The sequence below is a fragment of the Eubalaena glacialis genome, chromosome 14 (assembly GCF_028564815.1).
Source record: "Eubalaena glacialis isolate mEubGla1 chromosome 14, mEubGla1.1.hap2.+ XY, whole genome shotgun sequence".
NCBI classification, from domain to species: Eukaryota; Metazoa; Chordata; class Mammalia; order Artiodactyla; family Balaenidae; genus Eubalaena; species Eubalaena glacialis.
The window spans coordinates 19319363-19342957 of record NC_083729.1 but is presented as its reverse complement, the minus strand read 5'-3'; the positions used below and the strand labels follow the sequence as shown (position 1 = coordinate 19342957).

Below are 23595 nucleotides of genomic sequence, written 5' to 3'. Positions count from 1 at the left end.
AAGAAAATAGTTTCTTATAGGGCCAAAATTTTCCTCTCAAAGTGGTTCTGATTCAGCACCAATGGACAAACAGTTAATTGAGTCCCAAAATTCTATGTAATCACAATGATTTGGACCTGGAAAATTCTCCAAACAAGAGTTTCTCACCTTTTAGCTCAGCCATAAAATTACCTCAATTAAGTACGCATAGACTATCCAATTGAGACATGTACCCCTTAGCTAAACAAAGTTACATAGGCAGCTATACAAAGTTATCAGGTATAAATCAATTAAATATTCAGGGATATCTGTAAATAAATAAATAAGATGTGGGTTTTGGATTAGATATCTCACATCTTTCTTTTTGAAATAACTAGGTAACAGGGTCAGCTGTTTACCAAGGCCATCCCTAATTAGTATAAAAACAACTACATCATGAGTATATTATGGCTAGGAAGCAATTAAAAGAGGCCCAAAAGGAAAATGAAAAAAATATGAACAAGAGAGCCTTAGGGGAAAAAATCCAATATACAATAAATATCTGATAAGATGATCAACTTTATCAATAGTCAGGGAACTTCAAATTACAACAATGCTTTATACCAGTCTCACCCATCAGATAGACCCAAAATAGAAATGACTGATAATATCCAAAGCTGATAAAGTTAGGGGAAAGCAGCAACTATCATACACTCTTGGTGAAAGCATAAAGTGATATAGCCTTTGTAATAACATTTTGAAAGGACATCAATTTTTTAAATATGCATAACCATTAATTCCATAGGTGTGTTCTCAGACACCTGCATAAACAAGTGCAAACTGGGATGTTTACCAAAACATAGATTGCAACAGCAAAAAACTAGTTTTTAAATGTCTATCAAAAGAGAGATGGTTAAATAAACTATAGAATATACATCTAATGTAATGCTATGCAGCATTTTATGCAAAGATAAAACAGCTCCTTCATGTTCTGACATAGAAAGATTCCCATGATATTAAGTTTTTTAAAGCCTATAACAATTCAAAAAGTATGATCCCGTGGGTAGTGGGGAGGGAAGGAGAGGGATAGCTGCCAACAGGGGTCTGAAATGGTCAGGACTCTTTCAGTTCTGAGAGAGAAACCCAATTCAAACTCACACAAGCAAGTCAGGCAACTGAGTAACTCATTTAACTGGGAAATATAAAGTGGATCTACTTTAAGGTTTAAGTGGATCCAGAGGCTCCAATGACTCCCCATGCTCACACATGCGAGCATGTGAGAATGTGTATGACTGTGCATTTTTAAGTGTGCCTGTGTGTAAGAGAGAGTTGGTCAGCTCTTCTTCAGTCTGTATGTTGGCCTCATTCTTTCCCATGGCACATAGGCTTCCTTCATTTGGCCAGGCACACTCTATGTCAGCTTAGCAACTCCAAAGGAATGAGCCTGTCCCTCATCCAATATCTGTTTTTCAATCTCAAGGAAGGGGTCTGAACCTGCTTTAGTCATATGGCCATCCTGCAGCAGTCACTGTGTCCAGAGGAATGGAGCATTATGACAGACCAAGCCTAGGTCACATGCTCACCCCCTGGCCAAGGGGTAGGATACTGCAACCTGAAAAGGAGGTAAAGGGAATACTAGACAGCCTAAATCTATAGAGCCTAAATTACCAGCTATCATATAATTCACTACAGAGACTTTAACCTTTTAACTCTATGTACTCCCATTTCTTGGAATTTATTATTTGAATATAGTCATGTATTATATATGATTTATTTTTTAATTTAAAAAGGAAATAATTATTAGAATGCAGTCAGAAAGAAAGCCTAAGGTCTAAAAAGTTCAGGGTTGATGCCTTTAGAGTTAAATTGAGGGGAAAATAAGCCTCATGTATAAATAACGATTGGGGCTTCCTAGTCCTGCACACTTGGCCAACATTTTAACCACCACCCAACAGTCCTTATCAAACCAAGCATTAAAAGACAAACAAAAATATGGAGGAAACAGATTTTAATTAATTAGCAATATGTTGATAAGAGGGAGGGAAAAGAGCTCTAGGGACTGTAAAGAGAAATTTTATGAAATCCTCAGAGAGCAAATGGCCTTCAATAGTATCTGAAAGCCCTTTATGCCCCCTCTCACTTTTCTCACCTTATAATCTTAAGAGTATATGTAGAAATATTCTGGATCAGCTTTACTGAAGCCAAAGAATCACTTTCTACCTGTTTCAAATACCTACTCTAAAGATGGTAGCAAACCATCTAAACTAAAACAATTTATAATACCTACCCCTGAAGTAGAGACATTAGTAAAAATGTCTCCTTTAATTATCCCAAGAGCTACCATTCAACACTACAAGTTCTTCTCACAAATAAATTTAATAATAAAATCCTTATTTATACTGACACACAGAAACAATTCTTCTTTACTTCAATGACTCCAAGTAGGGCCTACCAATTCTAGTATTCATCTCTCTGAATAAAGCCAATTCTGCTATAGTGAGGCAAAGACATCTACTGCTCACTGAATATTCATTTCTTGCCCACATGCCTGGCTCCATAAGTAGTGCCCTGTGACTTCTTTTGGCCAACGGGCTATAAGAGGAAGTGACATGGGTCACTTCAGGGCCAAAGGCCTAGTAACCAAGGAGGCTCCATGTTCAGATAATGCACCAAACATAGGTACTTTATTATTCAACTACAGAACCCTTTTTTTCATATTCCATGGGATGATGCTATAAGCATCATTTCAAATCCTAGAAATCTAACTGAAATTCCATTTCCTCCAGGAAGCCTACCCAGAGCATGCCCCTGGCATCATCAGTAACACACTTACATGTATACTGCAGGTAGAGAACTATGAAAAGCACTGTGGTACTGGCACATAACTAGTACAATAAATGGCCTCTACTTTCTATAATGTACAATGTGGTTGCTGAGAAAGGACACATGTCAAAACAGAAACAAATATAAATGATAATAAATAAATTTCAAGTGAGTGCTAAAAATAGTAAGTGCTAGAGGAGTTTCCACATATCTCAGTTAGCAACTAAGTAAACTAGTTACTTATATACTCCCTTATGACATCTTTTATATTATTTTTTAATTCATGTATGATTGAAAGCAAATGAGACTCCCTATAAGGATCATTATCTCCCTGAAGGGCAGAAACCCTAAGGTATAACTACTTCATGGTGCCCCATACTAACCACTCAAACAACAATTATCCAATAAAACTTTATCTTTTATTGAGAAGAATGTGTTGAAAAATTAAACAGAAATGTAGTATTCCTCAAGACATAAGGAATTTGTGTCTCCAGCATGGCTAAGGAGAGAGCCGAACGAACACAGGCTTTTCTGTTATCCATGGCAAGTGGAGCGCTACATTGGAAAACAAAGAGTCACCAGGTTACCCCAGACTTTTGAACATAGCCCTTAACAGCCAACTTCTTATGCTGTAGGACTACATGCTCTCCAAGCAATATCTGATTTCCAATTCAATTTCCCAAATACCCTGAAGCCAGTAAAGAGGATCCCTAGATATTACGTATGAGTATTCCAGGCACACATACAAAAAAGGCCTATTTCTCTAAGTACATTAATAAGTAGTATCATGATTTAATCAATATAACTTGCCAAACATTTTAATATCTACATGCATAAGACATTGCAGAGGACAGAATATAAACATGATCCCCTCTGCCATTCTCATACCCTAATTTGGGAGATAGCACACATGAAAACAAAAAAATTCCACAGAGTATAAAGGCAGTAAAAAGTGTCAAATTAATAGTAAGGAAAATAAATATTAAAAGAGTTCAAAGAAGGAAGGGATTATTTTCTAATTTTATAGTCTGAACACTTAACAAGCAAGGTGGAATCTGAGCTGAGCTTTAAAGGATAAATAGAATTTCAAGAGGTATAGACTAGGATAAGAGAGAACATTCCAAGGAAAGGAATTATAAAGGAGTGCAAACAGACAAGCCCAAAGGATGTGTTAGGAACAGTAACTGACAATTTTACTTCAAACAGTTTATTGGGGGAGACTAGTGGGAAATGAGACCAGAAAAGCAAGTTGGTACCAGACACTGGAAAGCTTTAAATGCCAGGCTAAGGAACTTTATCTTGACAATGATGAGGAGCCATTGAAGGGTTTAAACAAAGTAACACAATGAAAATCAAAACTAGGATGATCATTCCAAAACAAAATTTAAGACAGACTGAAGAAGGAACTCACTGGGGACAGTGAGACCTCCCTGGGATACTACGGCAAATATCAGGCCTAAATTATCAATAGAATGATGACAGTGAGGAGAAAAGGAATAGATCTAAAGAGCTGATAGAACTTGGAAAGTGTTTTCAGCATATGTCAAATCAGACCTTAAGGACTCTAAAAAGCTGAGATTCAGATGCTACAAAGAGGTTAAAGCCACAGGAACTGTGAATTCCAGCCTACGCAGCGGGGTCTCCCAATACTTGAATTGATGCTGGGCTCTTCTATACATATATTCATTTCCATCTCCACACTCATACAAAAGATCCACTCTTTTTCACTGGGATTTGGGGGAACAGAGGTGGGAAATGATATATAAAAGCAGCCAAGTGACGAAGGCCAGGTAATTGTGCAACAAACAGATAGGAACTCAAACATCTATAAAGGCCAAAGGCATTGTGATCACATCTATTGCAAAATGGAAAAACAGACTGCAAATCCAGTCATACTGCGGGCCTGAGTAATGACATCAGATATATCCATTAAACTTGGCAAGAGAATAAGACTGGATGAATGGAGTTATTGAGGTCCCAGTCCTTAACAAAAGAGGTTCTTAACCTCTGGGGAGGTCATGGACCCTTTTGGGACCCTATGAATTTCTCTCCAGAGAAATGCACAGACTCATAGAATTTTGCATATACATAATTTCAGAATGTTCACAGACACGCCCCGCAAAGCCTATCTAGAGACTCTCAGTCCATGAACTCCAAGGGTTCTTACTTAAAAACCCGTCCTAAGCTTGGTGATTAAGAACTGATTATCTGTTGTAACAAGCATGTTGACTGGAAATGATGTGACTTAATAGGGCACGTACAATTATTAGTGTGTTCTATGTAATATCAATTGTATATGTTACACAATGGGTATCTATGTGGTAAAGAATGGTATGTACGGTGAACCAATTATCTATTATGCAACATTAATAGTTTAATGGACGTGCTTATGTGCATGTGGTAAATAATGTATGATTATACACAGTATGTATTATGTACGATAAAGCACGTATGTGTGAGTACATTATGACTGGGTAGTTCACCGAATGCACAAAATACATAGCAATGGGATAATTTAGAATATATTCTTAATACTAGCATAGCACATGATAATGTTTCACTGTTCGTGTGTAATTTTTCAAGGAGTAGTTTAAGTAGAATTTCAGCTTTGGATGCTGGTGCTGGAGCTTCTTTTGAGTCTTAGGGAGAAGTGTTATCCTCCTTTTCTGATTTATAAGACCGGAGTAATAAATATATTACAGAGAAAAAAAAAAAATCTTTCCTACAAAACAGTGATAACTATTCTTATCATATACCCCACGGCTAAAAAGGTTTTGAATAAGAAGCCATATATGTACATTTATTTATAATTTATATACATTGCCCACTAGACCAATAAATTATGTGCCTTATAAAGCATACACAAAAATGGATATGTAAAAGAATGACATTTATTATAATAAAATAAACAATTTTTAAACATTTAATTTACCTATTGATGACACGGCTTTATGCTCTCCCTAATAAATATTGTTTTTAATACTACCACCATTTTTGGTGAGAGTAATGTGATGAACACTATTATTTTTAAATTTTGCTTTCATATTTTGTAATATAGCAACTTAAAAGTCTGGTTCTAAATTCAGTTCATTTTTATAATAAGTAACTCTTTTATTTGGTTTTAATGGTTATCATAGCCAAAAAACATACTTCACAAAGATGAGTATAACCAAAGGGAAGAACTGCATCACTTGCTGCCCTGAATAAAACATGAATTTCAATTTTCAATCCTCTTCACCATTTATGCAAAAGTTTTTGCTAAAATTCAGACAGTGCATTTCCATATTTCCTGATGACAATCAGTTGTTCTTACTAACTCATCAGATAGTATTGCCTTTTTTATATTTTCAGTAGATGGGCCCAAAACCACTAAAACGCCTCTCTTACAAGGTCTTTATACAGGTTAGAAAATTTGGTTTTCAAGTTCAAGTGTACATATAAAAACATTCTTAAAGTTTTAACATCATTTTCAGCAATTAAATCCAATAATGATGGAAATAGTCCCAAATATACATTTTCAATAACCTCTCTCCGAAACACTGAATTTTATTTTGTTTTGAAAGGTAGTTACTTTTTGAGTCACTGTTAAGAATTTACCATCATCCCAAAGGGACAGATTTAGTGGGTTTATTTTCATAAATATCTGTTAGGTAGTATACTACTCACAGACACTTGTCAGAGAAAAATGTCAGCAAATTTTAGACATTTGTATTTCTGTGAAAGAAAAATTAATGTCATCTTTAAATTAGACAATTCTTAAGTCCTTTACCTCAAGATGACCAGTTAACCTGTATGAAATATTTTATAAAAAATCTGGGACTTCCCTGGTGGCGCAGTGGTTAAGAATCCGTCTGCCAGTGCAGGGGACACGGGTTCAAGCCCTGGTCCGGGAAGATCCCAGATGCCGCGGAGCAACTAAGCCCGTGTGCCACAACTACTGAGCCTGCGCTCTAGAGCCTGCGAGCCACAACTACTGAGCCCACGTGCCACAACTACTGAAGCCCGCACGCCTAGAGCCTGTGCTCCACAACAAGAGAAGCCACTGCAATGAGAAGCCAGCGCACCGCAACAAAGAGTAGCCCCCGCTCAATGCAACTAGAGAAAGCCCGCGCACAGCAATGAAGACCCAATGCAGTCAATAAATAAATAAATAAATTTAAAAAAAAAAAAAATCTGCTTGGTGACTCCTTACTGCAATACAATATATGTTTAGTCTACTATTTAAAATAATAAATCTAAAAAAGCAATTACCCAGGCTCCTATAAACTATAAAACATCACAGCAGACTGAAAGTAAGAAACTTTCTAACACACCTCTAATATTTCTCTGATAATTTTATGTAAACCCTACTGTAGAGACCACTGTTCTAAATGTGCCTGGGCTCCCAAGGGTCAAAGCTCTCCATGAGTCCCTTCCAACCAATTTCCCTGGCATGCTATGGAAGTTCAAAGGAGTTATCTTTAAAGGTACTCTAATTATATTGTATCCATCTCTGAATTACTACCAGTTGGCAAAGACACAACTGCAGTACATTCTATGACATCAGCTGTCTTCAACACTGTTCCCTCAGTGTAATGTTGGTTAGCAATTCAGTCAAATAATAGACAGGGCTGGAACAAGGTCCAAGACTCTTCATGACATATCCTGCCTTAAATCCTTTTTGGAACATGGCAGGGCATAAATAAATCAGTAAAATAAATCATGAAATATATTGAGAGCCAGGGGCTTTCAACTTGTATGACCAATCTAACTTATAGAGTGACACATATTTACATAAGGATGACATTTTTACACTTGAAAAACAAGTCCACTGCATCATCTTAAGAATTCCAAATGATAACACACTGTTTAAAGAAATAGCTACTGCTTTAAAAAAAATTTTTTTTTAACTTTTAAAAGCATAAGACAGTGAAAAAGATTTTGTACTAACTTCTATCAAGAAAAAAAAAGTATGTTCTCAAATATACATAAAAATGCGTAAGTTCCCAGTGTGGTAAGCCTTACATATGGAATCATTTCAAAAACTATGAAAATATAAGATTTGGGGTGTAAAACCCGCCAAAAAAAGATCCACATAGATTTGGAAAACTGGCACTTCTCATTTTCATCCAGATCTACAAACTTCACCGTTCCTCACCACCTCCCTCCATTAAAATCATTCAATGTCTTACAACTGCACCTAGAACATCTGGTTCCCTCTCCCACTTCAGCTGGTGCCACCCTCCCGCTTGCACTTTCCCCCTTTATGATTCCCAAAATAACCCCAAGCGTCTCTGTCCTTTCATCTTTGTTATTTAATCTTCCTGAATATACTGCTCTCCTCCCCCTCACTCACACAGAAATCATCCTCTGCCTTCAATGTTCCTGTCCACCACGAAGTCCACCACGAAACTTGCCCCTATCCCTTTCAAATGAAAATAATTGCTCACTCTCCTGATTCCTCAAAGTACTATTTCAGTACCTCTCTCATAGCACTCATCACATTTAATTAGTAATATAGGTATCTGTGTGTAGTTTTATCACCTCTCTTAGGTCATAATCTCCTTACGGACAGGATCTATATCTTATCATTTAACTTCCCTATCTTTTAACAACACAGCACCTTGAACAAAGTAGGTACTCATATAACTATGTCTTGAATGAATGATTGAGTGGCTACTCAGAAATTCAATTACAGACTTCCTGTACCACCTGGAATGGAGAGGGAGGTAGGACTTAGACTTTGTAGAACAAATATCTTTTCCCTGGTTTCCTCCAAACAAACTCGGCAAAGTAAAGCCAGTATTACACATACAGGTACTTTCAAAAGGCAAGGACATTTCATCCTTCAACTATCTGGTCAAATATGGCATGATATCTGTATATATACAAACATACACTCACAATAGAATATCCTCTACTGTTAAACAACTGAATCTATGCTTGATAATAAAAGCATGTAAATGTTTTAACCATATAAGCAAACTAAAAATGTAAGATGTAATATATTAAAGCTATAAGAATAAGACCAACCATTCAAAATACAAGTGGAAACACAGAGAATGACCAAGCAATTTATTCCAAATGAAAAAAATACCCTAAGCTTTAGCTATTTAAATACTAACAAAACATGAGAGGCAGAATTTTATTGCAAAGAATCCAAACCAACCATTCAAAGATAAGCTTACCTAGACAGAAGCACCAAAGAATCAACATTACTAAAGTACAAAGGTGAGATCAGAAACAGCACAAAAATCTTAAAGTGATACTTTCATTAAGTAACTGGTACATCGGCTCCTGGATCATCAGAAAGCAATGGAGATGGCAGCAGTCTCTACTGCACATGTAGACAACAGAAAGGAGTCCAGAAAGTAACAGAGGGCTACAGTGTGGCCCAGTGTGGGGAGCACCTTGGAGAGAAGCCAATTTAGAGGTATGCTCGTGATTTCAGGTCAGAAGACCTGGACTCAAATGTCATCCCTAATACCTACAAGCTGTGCAATCTTATACCAGCCACTTAACTTCCCTGAGCTGCCTTTCCTTGTTTATAAAATGTAACATATAGAGCAAGCACAGTACCTGAGTACACTGTGTCTCGGAGACAGTCCTCAATAAATATTTGCTGACTCTGAATGAGGGCCATACAAGAAAAGCAAACATTTCTCTCCAGGCACTTTTGTACTTTTTGAGACAGCAGCCTTAATTAATTCCTGATTAATACCTTATTACAATATTTGACAATTTTTGGCCAAAAACCAAAAATACGCCTTTCCTACTAGCTTACACGTTACTCAAAATCTTACTAAAATTCTTAAAATTTTAAATCTCTTTGTAATAACTTTCAAATATAAGAAGTAACTCTCATAAAGAAGACTGGGAGCCAAATACCTGGGTTCTTGGCCAAGTAAAGACACTAACTATGTGACCCATGAAAATTACTATATTTGTCTGGCCTTAGTCTTCTCATCTATAATATTAACAAGGTTGTTCCAAATTACCATTAAGGGCCCTTTGCTCTAAATGTTGTGGTTCATGCCATCTCGAGGATTTTCTAATCTAATTAGGAAAGCCAATTCAACATACACTAAAAAGAGAAACTCTTTCAAAAAAAAAAAAAAAAGAAGAAGAAGGAAAGGAAGAAATTTATTATACAGAACAAACTGATCCTTAAAAAGCTAAAAATAGAACTACCATATGACCCAGCAATCCCACTCCTGGGCATATACCCAGAGAAAACCATAATTCAAAAAGATACATGCACCCCAATGTTCACTGCAGCACTATATACATTAGCCAGGACATGGAAGCAACCTAAATGTCCATCAACAGAGGAATGAATAAAGAAGATGTGGTACATATATACAATGGAATATTACTCAGCCATAAAAAGGAACAAAATTGTGTCATTTGCAGAGACGTGCATGGACCTAGAGACTGTCATAGAGTGCAGTAAGTCAGAAAGAGAAAAACAAATATCATATATTAATGCATATATGTGGAATCTAGAAAAATGGTATAGATGACCTTATTTGCAAAGCAGAAATAGAGACACAGATGTAAAGAATAAATGTATGGATACCAAGGAGGAAGGGGTGGGGTGGTGAACTGGGAGACTGGGATTGACATATATACACTACTATGTATAAAATAGACAAGTAATGAGAACCTACTGTATAGCACAGGGAACTCTACTCAGTGTTCTGTGGTGACCTAAATGGGAAGGAAATACAAAAAAGAGGGGATATATGTATACGTATGGCTGATTCACTTTGTTGTATGGCAGAAAGTGACATAGCAGTGTGAAGCAACTATACTCCAATAAAAAAAATTTTTTTAATTTAAATGAAAAAAAAAGAGGACAAACTGGGTAATCGATGCTAAAGGAGTGTGATAAAAATCAAGCTTTCTAGAGAACATACCAGCTCTGACTGTTTTTGAAGGTCAAGAGATAAAGGAAAAGGGAATACAATTTAAATAAAGAAACGAAACATGTAAAATCAAAGAAGCAAGATATCTGCAAGTGATTATAATACTTTCTTCACTTGTGTAGCACTTTACAGTTTACAAAGCATTTCTGCATATGCCATCTGCAGCAAATTTTCTGGAATGAGAAATACAAGAACAGTTTAAATGATTTACATTTGATAAATTTTTCCACAGAGAGTCTCCACTAAAAACAATAACATCAAAAAATATTTCAGCAAAGAATTTTTTCAACATTTATATGTAGGATGAATTAGAGAGGCAAATGCATGCAGGCAAACAGCTATAAACCTACAAATCATAGAATTTCAGCACAAGAAGAAATGTGAATTCAGACCAATATGCTCATCTGATGATAAAGAAACTCAGGCCCACAGAGTTCATGTGATGCTAGTTACTCCATGTGCAAAATGACAGGAGGACCAGACTGCAGAAATAAAGGGGGAAATCCAAGAAATTACAAAGAAAGAATCAGATAATCTGATGATGGATTAGGCAGTGATGTGTTTAGGTTATGGAAATGTAGAAAACATTATTAAAGTCTTAACTACCTGCCCATCATTATGCTAGACATATCTTGTTATTTAATATAATCAGTTAATTTAAAGGTCACAACAATATGAGTTTAAGTACATTATTCCAATTTTAAGCACGAAAACCTGAGGTTTACTGTGGTTAAATAACTAGCCCAAGGTTACATCTACTAAGTAAAAGAGCCAGGGCATCATTCCTGTGTCTGAAGTCAAACATCCATTCTCAAAAGAAGCTTAAAAACTGCCTCAAAATTATAGGCAAAAATGAAGTATCACTCTGGAAGCATTGGATAAACCAGTGTTATTAGACTTCTGGCCCTGTTAACAGGTGTATTTCACTTCTGTGCTTGCACCTATTGTTATGGATCTCATCTGTCTGTTCCCAGTGGTCAGGTCCAGGGCTTCTCAGTAAAGCCCAACTTCCCACCGTCCACACTGAAACATACCCATGGGGAGAGCTAGATCAAAATATATCTAAGATGAGGGTGACTAGACTGATTAATGTGAAGTCTTCTACAACTCCTCCAGTGACTATAGCTTCTGTTTTGGCATAAGCTATTTATCTTCAAAATATGATAACTATACTAAGCTTTTCTAAAAGCCTGTCATTTCAAGGAGCCTCAAAAATACTGTGTTGCAGATGGGGGAATGGGGGAGGAAGCATGGATTCAACAACCAACTCTACTTGCATTTCTAGAACTGGACTTAAATGTTGGTGTCAGTGTTTTGTAATAATTCTTCTTATTCAACCATGTATCTTGCAGAAATATAAAATAATAATTTATGTTAATCCAAATACTGTGCACCCACAAAACATCATCTGGAATTCAACTACAGGAAAAAACCTGCACCTCCTCCTTAAACTAAGCAACCAAGAATGGTACACAGTTGCCACTAGGCCATTTTATGACCTCTGACCCCATATGTTGAGAGAGAGGCGCAAAGTCTAAGTAAAACACAAAGAAGAGAGAAAGAAAGGCTTGAAATGACTAGACCTCACCTCCAATGGTAAGAAAAAAGGTTAGAGACCATAAGGTCCATTCTTAGTGACCAATAACCAAGAGCTAAGCTACTGGTTAACCTGGGAGAGAAGCAATGAAGAAGTCCTTTCCTACAGTCTAGTCTGTCCAACTCATAGGAAAGTTGTACAAGGTGGGGAGAAATTTGTATGGTTCTGCAGCCCAAGATTGGATATAGTGCTCTGTCATTCAACTCCTGAAACACATGCACTTCATCCAATCCCACACTCTTCTGCACCCGATATTTGGAAGTAATGTAAAAAGGAGCCCACCACATGTTTTTGGACCTATGCTAGGAAAGCAGCTGATGGCCCTCTGAGAATTCCTGTGATTATCATAGGCAGAAAGTAAAAATCACTGCCAAGACAATAATGAGAATCCTGGGGATCTCCTCGCCCCATGACTTAAGAAGATTCTACTCGGTGGTGTGTGCTGTGTTTACCTCCCATACTTGCCCTAAAATGAAAGCTATTTTAGGCCATATGGTTTAAGACCAACCAACCCCAAAAGATATGCAACATATTCAAGCAATGTGGAGCCCTTGGGGGATAGGGCAATAAAGACAAACTTAAGTAAGGAACAAAGGTAGTATGTAAGAGAAGTTATGGTGAAATCGATGAGGACAGAGAAGAGATGTCCTTTAAAAAGAATTATAAACCATACTCTGATATACAGTCCAATAGAGAAAAGATTTTCAAAGAATGTCCAATATCCTTTCTTCCCCGCTCCACCTTTCAGCACCTCTATACCACCCTCATCATTTACTCAACATTTAGTCCTGGTGAAGACCGATCACTGGATTAGCAGGATCAACAGTACATGCAGAGAACATTCCATCCTGGGAGCAACATCTTTAAATTATTTAGGCTTGTTTAGCACCCTTCCGTATAGAGTAAAAGCATGAAATTTTGCCAGTGCTTTCACAATATACACCAGTCAGCACCATAGCAACCCAATCCTCTGCCCACCAAAAGATTAACACATACAAAGAAAACAGGAAATTCAACAAAAATTAAAGTTTGACCCTGGACTCCCTCAACAGTTAAATAGTTGTCTTAAATAGTGGCAGTATCTTTATACCACACCCACTTCATGCTACCCTTACAGCTTCCTGGCATAAGCAAGTTCTTGGTATTATACAAACTGCTGCTTCTGTTTCCAGCCCAGATTTCTAGAAATGAAACCCTGGAATTGAAGGAGAAAGAAAAACAAATGTTGGCAGAAAGAGGGAGGAAAATGCATTGTCTATATAATCCCAGTTTAAGTGGAACAATCACCATTAGTTCCATCAAGCATTTTTTTTCAATAAAACCACTTACCAAAAATGCAGATCTAAAATACTCCCTTGGCTTAAACCACACAAAAAGTAATTTAAAAGACACAATCCTACAGATTTTCTCAGAAGGAAATGAGAAAAAGATCAACTATAAACTATGTAAAATTCAAATTCTGCACCTTAAAAATCAAACTTCATTGTGAGTTAAATAAATGAAATAAATAATCAGTGCAAAATGTTTGCAAAAATCAAACCAAATGCCTGTTCTTATAAGCAGCATCCCTGCATTTTCTCTCCAAACCATATATTCCCTATTCAGGCCCCCTTTTTGATCCATTGTTCCCAAAGGATAAAATCTGAATAAGAAATAGGGGGAAACCATTTCCAACGCTAGTCCACAAAACCAAATTAGACCCTTCCACAGAGTACAGGAGATAAAAAAGAAACACTTGCAGTTGCATCTGTTTATGACATAGTTCAAGGAATGCCCATTTATTAAGCTGAATCAAACCTCACTGCTACTTTTAACCCAAAACTATTTCTAGTTCAAGAGCCAAAAGACCCAAGCAAACACTTTCTTTTTATATTATTCTCAACATGAAATCTGACCCCCTTCCTACTACATCACAGCTTCTGTGAAACAAGCTGAGAGGCCCCTTTGGCCAACTTTTTTTTTTTTTTGAGACTAACCTTCAACCAATTCCAAAATTGAAGACAAACCTCAAACAAATTTAACCCCTGAACTCCATCCCTTCAGCTGTACAGTATAATCTAAGCTTCACCGCAGCAATGTTTTACACAGACACTTGAAGACTTCTTAATCACTGAAGTGAAAGCCTCAGCCCTCACAAATCATCGCCCCAGAGATTACTCTTGGCATCAACAGAGGATGCTGGGACTGCAATTCACTCCAGAACCCTTCATTCACCACCATCATGCTCAGCATTAAAAATTCACCGTCTCAAAAGAAAAAAATGTCACCTTCTCCACAAGGACACCTGCCTCTTCAACACCTACAGTGAACGAAGAGAGCCCAGCCTGAAAGGCTAAAAGATCCTCCAGCTTAAAGTTTTCCTCCCCTCCAAACTGCAGCCACAGCAGCACGGACTCTCCTTGTCACACATACAGGCTTTATTGTCAAACCCTCCGTCTCCCTCTAACATCGTCAACCGAGGCAGTGTCTAGTCTATGGGAGTGACTGCTTTAAAAACAGAAAACAAAAAACAACACAGCTGGGTAGTAAGAGCAGGGACCCTGGTGTCCGGTTTCTCCATTTCTCTTCCAAGCGACTAGGGAATGGCTCGAGTTCTGTCGCTGATCATTAACCCATCCCACCTCTCAGTCTTCCAGCCAACATGTTTGCTCCCCTTCCTAAATCCTTTCAGCAGAATCCGACGAAGGGGACCAAACCCTAAACATAACAGGACAATCTCACTTATCCATCCCGTTTCTGCCTCCGAAATCCCTCGTCTGGAGAAGGCTAAAGCAAGTGCGCGGGGGTAAACAGAAGCGCCGTCGGAGGCTGCGCTTACAAGAAGGCTCGCCGCGGTCATCCCCATTTCGCAGTCCCGGCAAGCGAGACTCTGAGAGGTTACCGGGCTTGCCAAGGTCACCGCGCTCGCCGGGGCCGAGGGGCGCCCGCGCCGACTTCCGGCTCCCCCTCTCGGCGGCGGCGGCGGGGAGCGCCCGCGGGCTCGGGGCGCCTCTCCCCACGCCGGGCCGGCGGCCGCGAGCCTCGCGCACCCTCCGCGGATGCTCGCCCCGTCCGCTCTAACTAGGGCAACTGGGAAACGGGGCAGGGAAGTCGCTGCTGCAGCAGTTTCCATCCGCGGCACAGCCCCCAGCTGGTGCCCGTGACAGCTGCGACCTCCGCCCCCTCCAGCCGCGCGAGGCCGAGGGAGAAGTCGGGGAAAGTGGGAGGGGGAACGGAGCGGAGAGAAAGGAGAACGGCGGGCGGAGGGGCACCAGCTGCTCCCGCCCCCTAGGGCCTCGGCGGCCGCGCGGCTCGTGACAGCTGCACCCACCGGGAGGCTCGGCGCCCGCCGCCTGCCACTCACCTGCCGCCGCCGCCTCTGGGCCGCGCTGACGGGCGCCGCGCTCGCCCGCGACCGTGGCGGCGCCGCCGCGGCCTCCGCCGCTGCTCGGGCCGGGAGCCCGCCGCCGCCGCCGCGGCTCTCCGGCCCCCTCCTCCGGAGCAGGAGTCCCCCCGCAGGGGGATGCAGAACGGACCGGGCGCAGGCTGCACTCGAGGGAGCAGCAGGGAACAAGGCAGTCGAGGCGCTCGAGGCCGCGGTCCAGCCGTCTGAGGGGAAAGCTCAGAGAATCGCTTCAGATTCCCGCTCGCCTGGCCTGAAAAACAGGCATTTCAGCCGCTCTCCGCGGCCGCCATGTTCTCCTCCTCCTCCTCCTCAGCTACCGCCGCCGCCGCCGCCGCCGCCGCCGCCGCCGCCACCGCCCCCCGCTCGCGGCCCCGCCCCCTCCGCGCCCCGCCCCGCCCCGCCCCGCCCCGCCCCGCCGCCTCCCGGCCGCCCCGCCCACTTCGCGCCGTCCTGCCCTCTGCGCTGCCCCTGCGCCCTCCGGCCGGCCGGACTACCGCGATCCGGTGCCCGGGAGCTCCGACGGCGCTCCGGGGGCAGCCAGTTCCCCGCCCGCCGGGCAGCGAAACGAGGAGCTGGCCCGCGCCCTCTGCCGGCCGCAGGCCCGAGGGAGGGCTGCCGCGGTCCCGCCCCGGCCCGCGTCCTAACGAAGTGTGGGAAAGGAGGCCCTAACTCTTCCCCTCCCCTCGGGGCGTTCCTATGACTGCTGCCGGGAAGCCGCCTCGAACCCCAGGGTGCTTTCAGCTAGGCCGCCCGGCCTGCAGCCTCCCGCTGGCCTGATCTGTCCGGGAAGGTGTGGAGCGGCGAGGGACGCAGTAGACCCGGGTGGAGTGGGTTCTGGCCTGTCCCTCCGCTAATTTCTTGTATTACTTCGAGCGAGACACATCCGCAGCCCTTTCTTTATTCTGTAAAACTGGGAGTTGGTTGTCTAGATGATTTCACAGGCTATTAGATAAGGGGAAAGAAAGATCATCTGCCCCCTTCGTTTTACAGATGAAAAGATCTGACTGACGCGTCTGGCTCTGCAGTTCCATGAATTACCCAAAATGTTTGTCATTGACAGAGCTTTCCCCTCAAGGGGGCCCACACCTTTCTTCTTTTCTACTCGCTTTTTAAATTTTATAATGGAAGTGCTACTTCCAAAAGTAGAGTGTTCCTTGTCACTAGAGGAATCAAACAGCGGCTGAACAGGCTTTCCGAGCCTTATCTGGAAAGCATCCCTCATTCCAAAGGCTGGCAATATAATACCTATCTCTCTCCCCGGGTTGTCCTAAGGATGAATGAGTCGCTGGCTGCAGAGGTGCTTTGTAAAGCAAATAGCTATCCTTTCCTGCACTCTTATTCCCAGGTAGCTGTCTGCACCTACCTCAATCCTGTCCTGCTGTTGTTGTCTCTCAGTGTTTTCTGCTCTAGAGCAACCTGTAGAAATCTTTAAGCTCTTCACCCTCCTTCTCCTAACTGAAACCTGACCTTGCCTTGAAAACACCAACCTCCCTGGCACCTCTCTGAGTCAGTGAGCAACTTCTTCCAGAGGCATGTACTCCATCCTGCCATCATTCACTGCCATACCCTAGATCAGGGGTCCCCAAACCCCGGGCTGTGGACCAGTACCGGTCGAGGCCTGTTAGGAACTGGGCCGCACAGCAGGAGGTGAGCAGCAGGCAAGTGAGCAAAGCTTCATCTGCTGCTCCCCATAGCCCACATTACCCCCTGAACCATCCCCCGCACCGTCTGTGGAAAAATTGTCTTCCACGAAACTGGTCCCTGGTGCCAAAAAGGTTGGGGACTGCTCATCATCCTATTCCTGGCCTGCTCATAAACCAACCTTTAGTCCACACCCCACATTCATCATATATTCGTTCATTCAGGGACTTCCCCGGTGGCGCAGTGGTTAGGAATCCGCCTGCCAATGCAGGGGACATGGGTTCGAGCCCTGGTCCGGGGAGATCCCACATGCTGCGCAGCAACCAAGCCTGTGCACCACAACTACTAAGCCTGCACTCTAGAGCCCGCGAGCCAGAACTACTGAGCCCGCGTGCCACAACTAATGAAGCCCGCACGCCTAGAGCCTGTGCTCCGCAAGAAGAGAAGCCACCGCAATGAGAAGCCCGCGCACCACAACGAAGAGTAGCCCCCGCTCACCACAACTAGAGAAAGCCCGTGCGGAGCAATGAAGACTCAATGCAGCCAAAAATAAAAACAAACAAACAAACAAAAAAACTCTTTATATATTCATTCATTTGATTCTTATTACTGGAGCCCTAGGTGCATTTCATTAGCTCTTGCCCTCACCTAGTTTAGCAGGACATCTAGCCACCTACAGAGTCCCCATCCCCAATAATCACTGAAAATACCCAGAGCTATGTATCTCTCAATCGCCAGGTTAATCCCCTTCTGTAGGACATACCTCCCAGTCTAGTCCAGTCCGGACTGTATGAAGAGGCCTACAAACATACCACGTGTGCAGGTAATGCTGTCTCCTGTCGGGGCTGCACTCTGGCCACTGCTGATTGCCAGGTCCAGTAGATACTTCAAACCCCCACCCCATTAGATGGCCTTCCTACAGCGCTTTATACTGTGAAGTCCTGCTTTTTGAAACTGTCCTCCCCTCCCCTGTCTTCTACATCATTCTCTTCTCTCTTTGCATGTTTTCTGAACTTCCCTTCCCTAGCACTTTTCTTTGCTGTTCCTTTTCCACAGAACCATGTAATGTTGGTATCCTCAAGGTTTGATTTTTTTTTCCCACCTCTCCTCTCACTTAGATTGACTTGGTTTTGTTTCCACAGCTTCAACTGTTAATAACACCTGCATCTCCCTCTCCCAGCCCCCACCCCTACCCCACTCTGCAGCCCAGTGTCTTAATTAACTTTTAAACATCCTCAGGACAGGCAGTGCTGAGATTTTGTTGGATGATGAGTGGAACTTAAGGTATTACTTATCATGCCATCCATGGACACTAAAGAAAGGACTTTTCTAGGGTGAGACTCCTTCATAAGTAAGGCCCTTTGACTTTCTTCTCTTTCCTCTACGTTTATAATCACTTGCCAAAACAGTTGTAACCCACTTTTTTCTTCTTTTTTTATTGTGTTAAAATACAGATAAAATTTACCACCTTAACCATTATTAAATATGCAGTTCAGTGGATTAAATACATTCACACTGTTGGGCAGCCATCAGCACCATCCATCCCCATAACTCTTTTCATCTTGTAAAACTGAAAATCCTTGCCTATTGAACACTAACTCCCCATTCTCCCCTTCCCTGGCAAGCACCATTCTATTTTGTCTCTATGATTTTGACTACTCTTACGTACCTCAAATAAGTGAATCACACAGTATTTGTCTTTTTATTTCACTTAGCATAATGTCCTCAAGGTTCATCCATGTTGTAGCATATTGCAGAATTTCCTTTTTTAAGGCTGAATAACATTCCATCATATGTATGTAGCACATTTTGCTTATCCATTCATCTGTCAATGGACACTTGGGTTGCTTCTACATTTTAGCTATTGTGAATAGTGCTGCTATGAACATATGTGTACAGAGATCTCTTTGAGACCCTGCTTTCAATTCTTTTGGGTATATACCCAGAAGTGGAATTGCCGGGTCATATGGTAATTCTATGTTTAACTTTTTGAGGAACCTCCATACTATTTTCCACAGCAGCTATACCATGTTACATTCCCACAACAGTGCACAAGGGTTCCAATTTCCCCACATCCTTGCCAACTCTAGTTGTTTTCTGTTTTTTTTATAGTAGCCATCCTAATGGGTGTAAGGTGGTATTCCCTTGTAGCTTTGATTTGCATTTCCCTAATGACTAGTGATGTTGACCATCTTTTCATGTGCTCATAACCCACATTTCTCTTTCCCAGTTGGTCTCTTCTCTCGTCATTTCAACACCTCTCTGGCTCCATCTACGTTTCCTAAACAGGCCCACTTCCTTAATTCCAACCAACCCCCTACCCCCAGGAGCCATTAATATAGGGGCAAAAGATGTGTTAGTTAGATTTGCTTCCTGAACCCCACACAGCCTCTTTGAAATCCATTTACTTTACCTATTTAAGCAAAAGTTCCTTTACTCCCAAAGTACAATGCCAATCAACAAGTAGGACTGACTTCAATTAAATAAAACTGTTTTGAAGAGATTTTTTTAATGAAAATGTAAGACAACATTTAACTTTTATAGCCCAGACAGGTCTGGTTTCAGTCAGGTCCTATTGACCTCATACTTTAATATTAATCCTTTGGTGGAACAGAAACATGGTAGTTACATGACCAGGATCTATAACATACCTGTTGAATTTTCTCCAAAGCATAATAGATTCCTAGTTGTATAAAACATCTGGCTAGTATACATGAACTCACTCCACTTGCTGAGACAAGAACTGATTTAACATTGACACTTTTTTTCAAATAGTTTTTTTGTTTTGATTCATAAAATAACCAAACAATAAAGAAAAGTATAAAGAGGTAAAACAAACTCTATTGAGCCAGAAAAAAAAAAAAATGAACACCTTTCCACATATTGACTATGTGTATTTGCACATATAAATACAGTATGGTATTCGATTTTACATAATAGACACACGATACATGCTCATAGATAATCTGGTGTCTTTTACTATACAATATACTTTCATCATTAAAGTGGCTGAATAGTCTTGCCTTGTATGTCTCTTTAGCCATTTAATTAACCGATCCCTTACTGGGAAATGTTTACATTGTTTTTATTTTCTTGTTTGTGTGTTTGTTTTCATAAATAATGCTATAATTCTAATGCATGCCCCTGTGCAGTGTTTGAAAATTATTTTCTTAGGTTAAATTCATACAAGATTCATTGCTGGCTCAAAGGGTACATGTTTAATTTTTTTTTTTACTACATATTTGCCAAATTGACCTCCAGAAAAATTGTTCCAATCTATGGTCCTATCTACCTTGCATGAGCCTGCCACTTCCCCACAAAAAGAATTTTGTCAATTTTCCTTTGAATAGTCTTTTATTTCTACATTTGCTTGAATTATGAACATTAAGAAAGTTAGGTTTAGAGTTAGGCAAACTGGGGTTTGAAATGGCTCTGCCACTGACTAGCGGTGTGACCCTGAACAAATCCCTTTAACACCTCCAAGCCTCAGTGTCCTCATCTGTAAAATAGGATGCTAGCAAAGGATTATTGCAAAGATTGAATGAAATAATGTATGCAAAGCACTCAGTAGTGTTTAGTTCGCTACTTAGGATTGCCCGTGAAAAAGTAAAAATTAGCTCAAACTAAGAAGGTAAAAATCTGACCGACCATTCATCAAGTTGGAAGAATAGGCACAGATAAAGCCAGCTGAACAGTTAACAGGATGCAGTGTCCCCTAAGGACATACTGCAGCTGTAAAATGTCATAATAGCCGCCTTCTTCGAGTGACTTCTGCTCTCCTACTCACTGAGAAATCTTGTTCTCCACAATCATAAATATCAGAAACTGTGGTGTTCATAATTATATCAATAAGAATGATGTATCTGTCTCTTGCCTAGAGAATCTAAGTCTTTTTTGACAGAAATGTGGCCTTGGTTTGAAACCCAGGCGTAGAGTTTTAGATAAAGGGGTTTCTGGACAAACATTCTGCATCTATCTTAACTTTATTGTTTCCAAAGCAATAGTACCCTGGGTCCACCTTGCAGTTCAGATGGATTTTGACCCCTTTATACACAGCCATGCTTTACTTTGAGCCTATATAAATGCTGTTTTATTTAAATTGCATATAAACTCTGTGAAAAGTTACCATCTCCTACTGTGTGATATTAAGTACAATAGAAGTCAATATTACATAAACATAGGGTTTCATTTGGAGCATCTTAAAATTTTCTTTTTAACACTTTGAAAATATTATTTGTTAAATTAGCTGTTGTTAAACAAATTGAGTGGTTTTTGCCCCCAAACAATACTGATTTTTGAACTGTTTCTTGGAGTTTCTTTCAGTTTTGGTGGCAAAACTTTTTGCTCAGCAAGTTGATTTTTTAAAATTGAGGTATAATTGACATGTATCATTATATTAGTTTCAGGTGTACAACACAATAATTTGATATTTGTATACACTGCAAAATGATCACCACAATAAGTCTGGTTACCATCCATCACCATATAAAGTTACATATTTTTTTCTTCTGATGAGAACTTTTAAGATTTATTCTCTTAGCAACTTTCAAATATGCAATACAATATTATTGACTATATTCACCACACTGTACATTACATCCCCATGACTTATTTATTCTATACCTGAAATTTTGTATCTCTTGACCCCCTTCACCCATTTTGCCCACCCTTGAACCCCCATCCCCTCTGGCAGCCACCAATTTATTCTCTGTACCTGTGAGTTTTATTTTGTTTTGTTTGTTTTGTTTTTTAGATTCCACATATAAGTGAAATCATACAGTATTTGTCTTTTTCTGTCTGACTTATTTCACTTACCATGATACCCTCAAGTCCATCCATGTTGTAACAAATGGCAAGATTTTTTTAATGACTGAGTAGTATTCCATTGTGTATATATATATGCCACTTCTTCGTTACCCAGATATCCATCAATGGACACTTAGGTGGTCTTTTTTAATTTATTTATTTTTGGCCGCACCCTGTGGCTTGTGGGATCTTAATTCCCCGATCAGGTATTGAACCCAGGGTCACAGCAGTGAAAGCACTGAGTCCTAACCACTGGACCACCAGGGAACTCCCTAGGTTGTTTCCATATCTTGGCTATTGCATATAATGCTGCAAAGAACACAGGGGTGCTTATATCTTTTCAAATTACTGTTTTCATTTTCTTCAAATAAGTACTCAGAAATGGAATTGCTGGATCATATGGTAGCTATATTTTTAATTTTTTGAGGAACCTCCATACTGTTTCCATAGTAGCTGCACCAATTTACATTCCCACCAGCAGGACATGAGGGTTCCCTTTTCTCTACATCTTCTCCAACACTTATTTCTTGTCTTTTTGATGATAACCATTCTAATAGGTGTGAGGTGATATCTCACTGTGGTTCTGATTTGCATTTCCCTGATGATTAGTGATGCTGAGCATCTTTTCATGTGCCTGTTGGACATCTCCATGTCTTCTTTGGAAAAGTATCTATTCAGATCCTCCAGCTTGTTTGTGTTTTTTGCTATTGAGTTGTCTGAGTTCTTTATATATTTTGGATATTCACCCCTTATTGGATATATGATTTGCAAATATTTTCTCCCATTAAGCAGGTTGCCTTTTCATTTGTCGATGGTTTCTTATGCTGTGCAGAAGATTTTTATTTTGATGTAGTCCCATTTGTTTATGTTTGCCTTTGTTGCATTTGCTTTTGGAGTCAGATCCAAAAAATCAACACCAATACCAATGCCAAGGAGTTTACTGGCTATGTTTTCTTCTAGGAGTTTTAAGGTTTCAGGTCTTACATTCAAGTCTTTAATCCATTTTGAGTTAATTTTTATGTATGGTGTAAGTTAGTGATCCAGTTTCATTCTTTTACATGTTACTGTCCAGTTTTCCCAACACCATTTATTGAAGAGACTGTCCTTTCCCCATTGTATGTTTTTGCCCACTTTGTCATAAGTGAATTGGCCATATATGCATGTGTTTATTTCTGGGCTCTCTATTCTTTTCCACTGATCTATGTGTCTGTTTTTATGCCAATACCATACTGTTTTGATTACTATAGCTTTGTAATATGGTTTGAAATCAGGAAGCACAGCGCTACCAGCTTTGTTCTTCTTTGTCAAGATTACTTTGGCTGTTGTAGGTCTTTTGTGGTTCTGTACAAATTTTACAATCCTTTGTTCTGCTTTTGTGAAAAATGCCATAGGAATTTTGATAGAGATTGCATGAAATCTGTAGATTGCTTTGGGTAGGATGGACATTTTAACAATATTAATTCTTCCAATCCATAAGA

At 40.3% G+C, this 23595-nt stretch overlaps 1 protein-coding gene across 8 annotated transcripts in view; it reads right to left on the bottom strand.

The window, feature by feature from the left end:
* NCOA1 (nuclear receptor coactivator 1) overlaps positions 1 to 23595 on the bottom strand; it is a 333798-nt gene that overhangs the window by 242388 nt on the left and 67815 nt on the right. For 6 of the 8 annotated variants that reach the window (XM_061168796.1, XM_061168795.1, XM_061168792.1 and 3 more), the window contains exon 1: positions 15629 to 15670. The exons of 1 other annotated variant lie outside the window; for it this stretch is intronic. The gene's annotated coding sequence lies outside the window, so the exon portion shown is untranslated. Of the gene's footprint in view, positions 1 to 15103; positions 15124 to 15628; positions 15671 to 23595 lie in introns of those variants that run through there. One more of the 8 variants, XM_061168794.1, reaches the window with a different exon arrangement.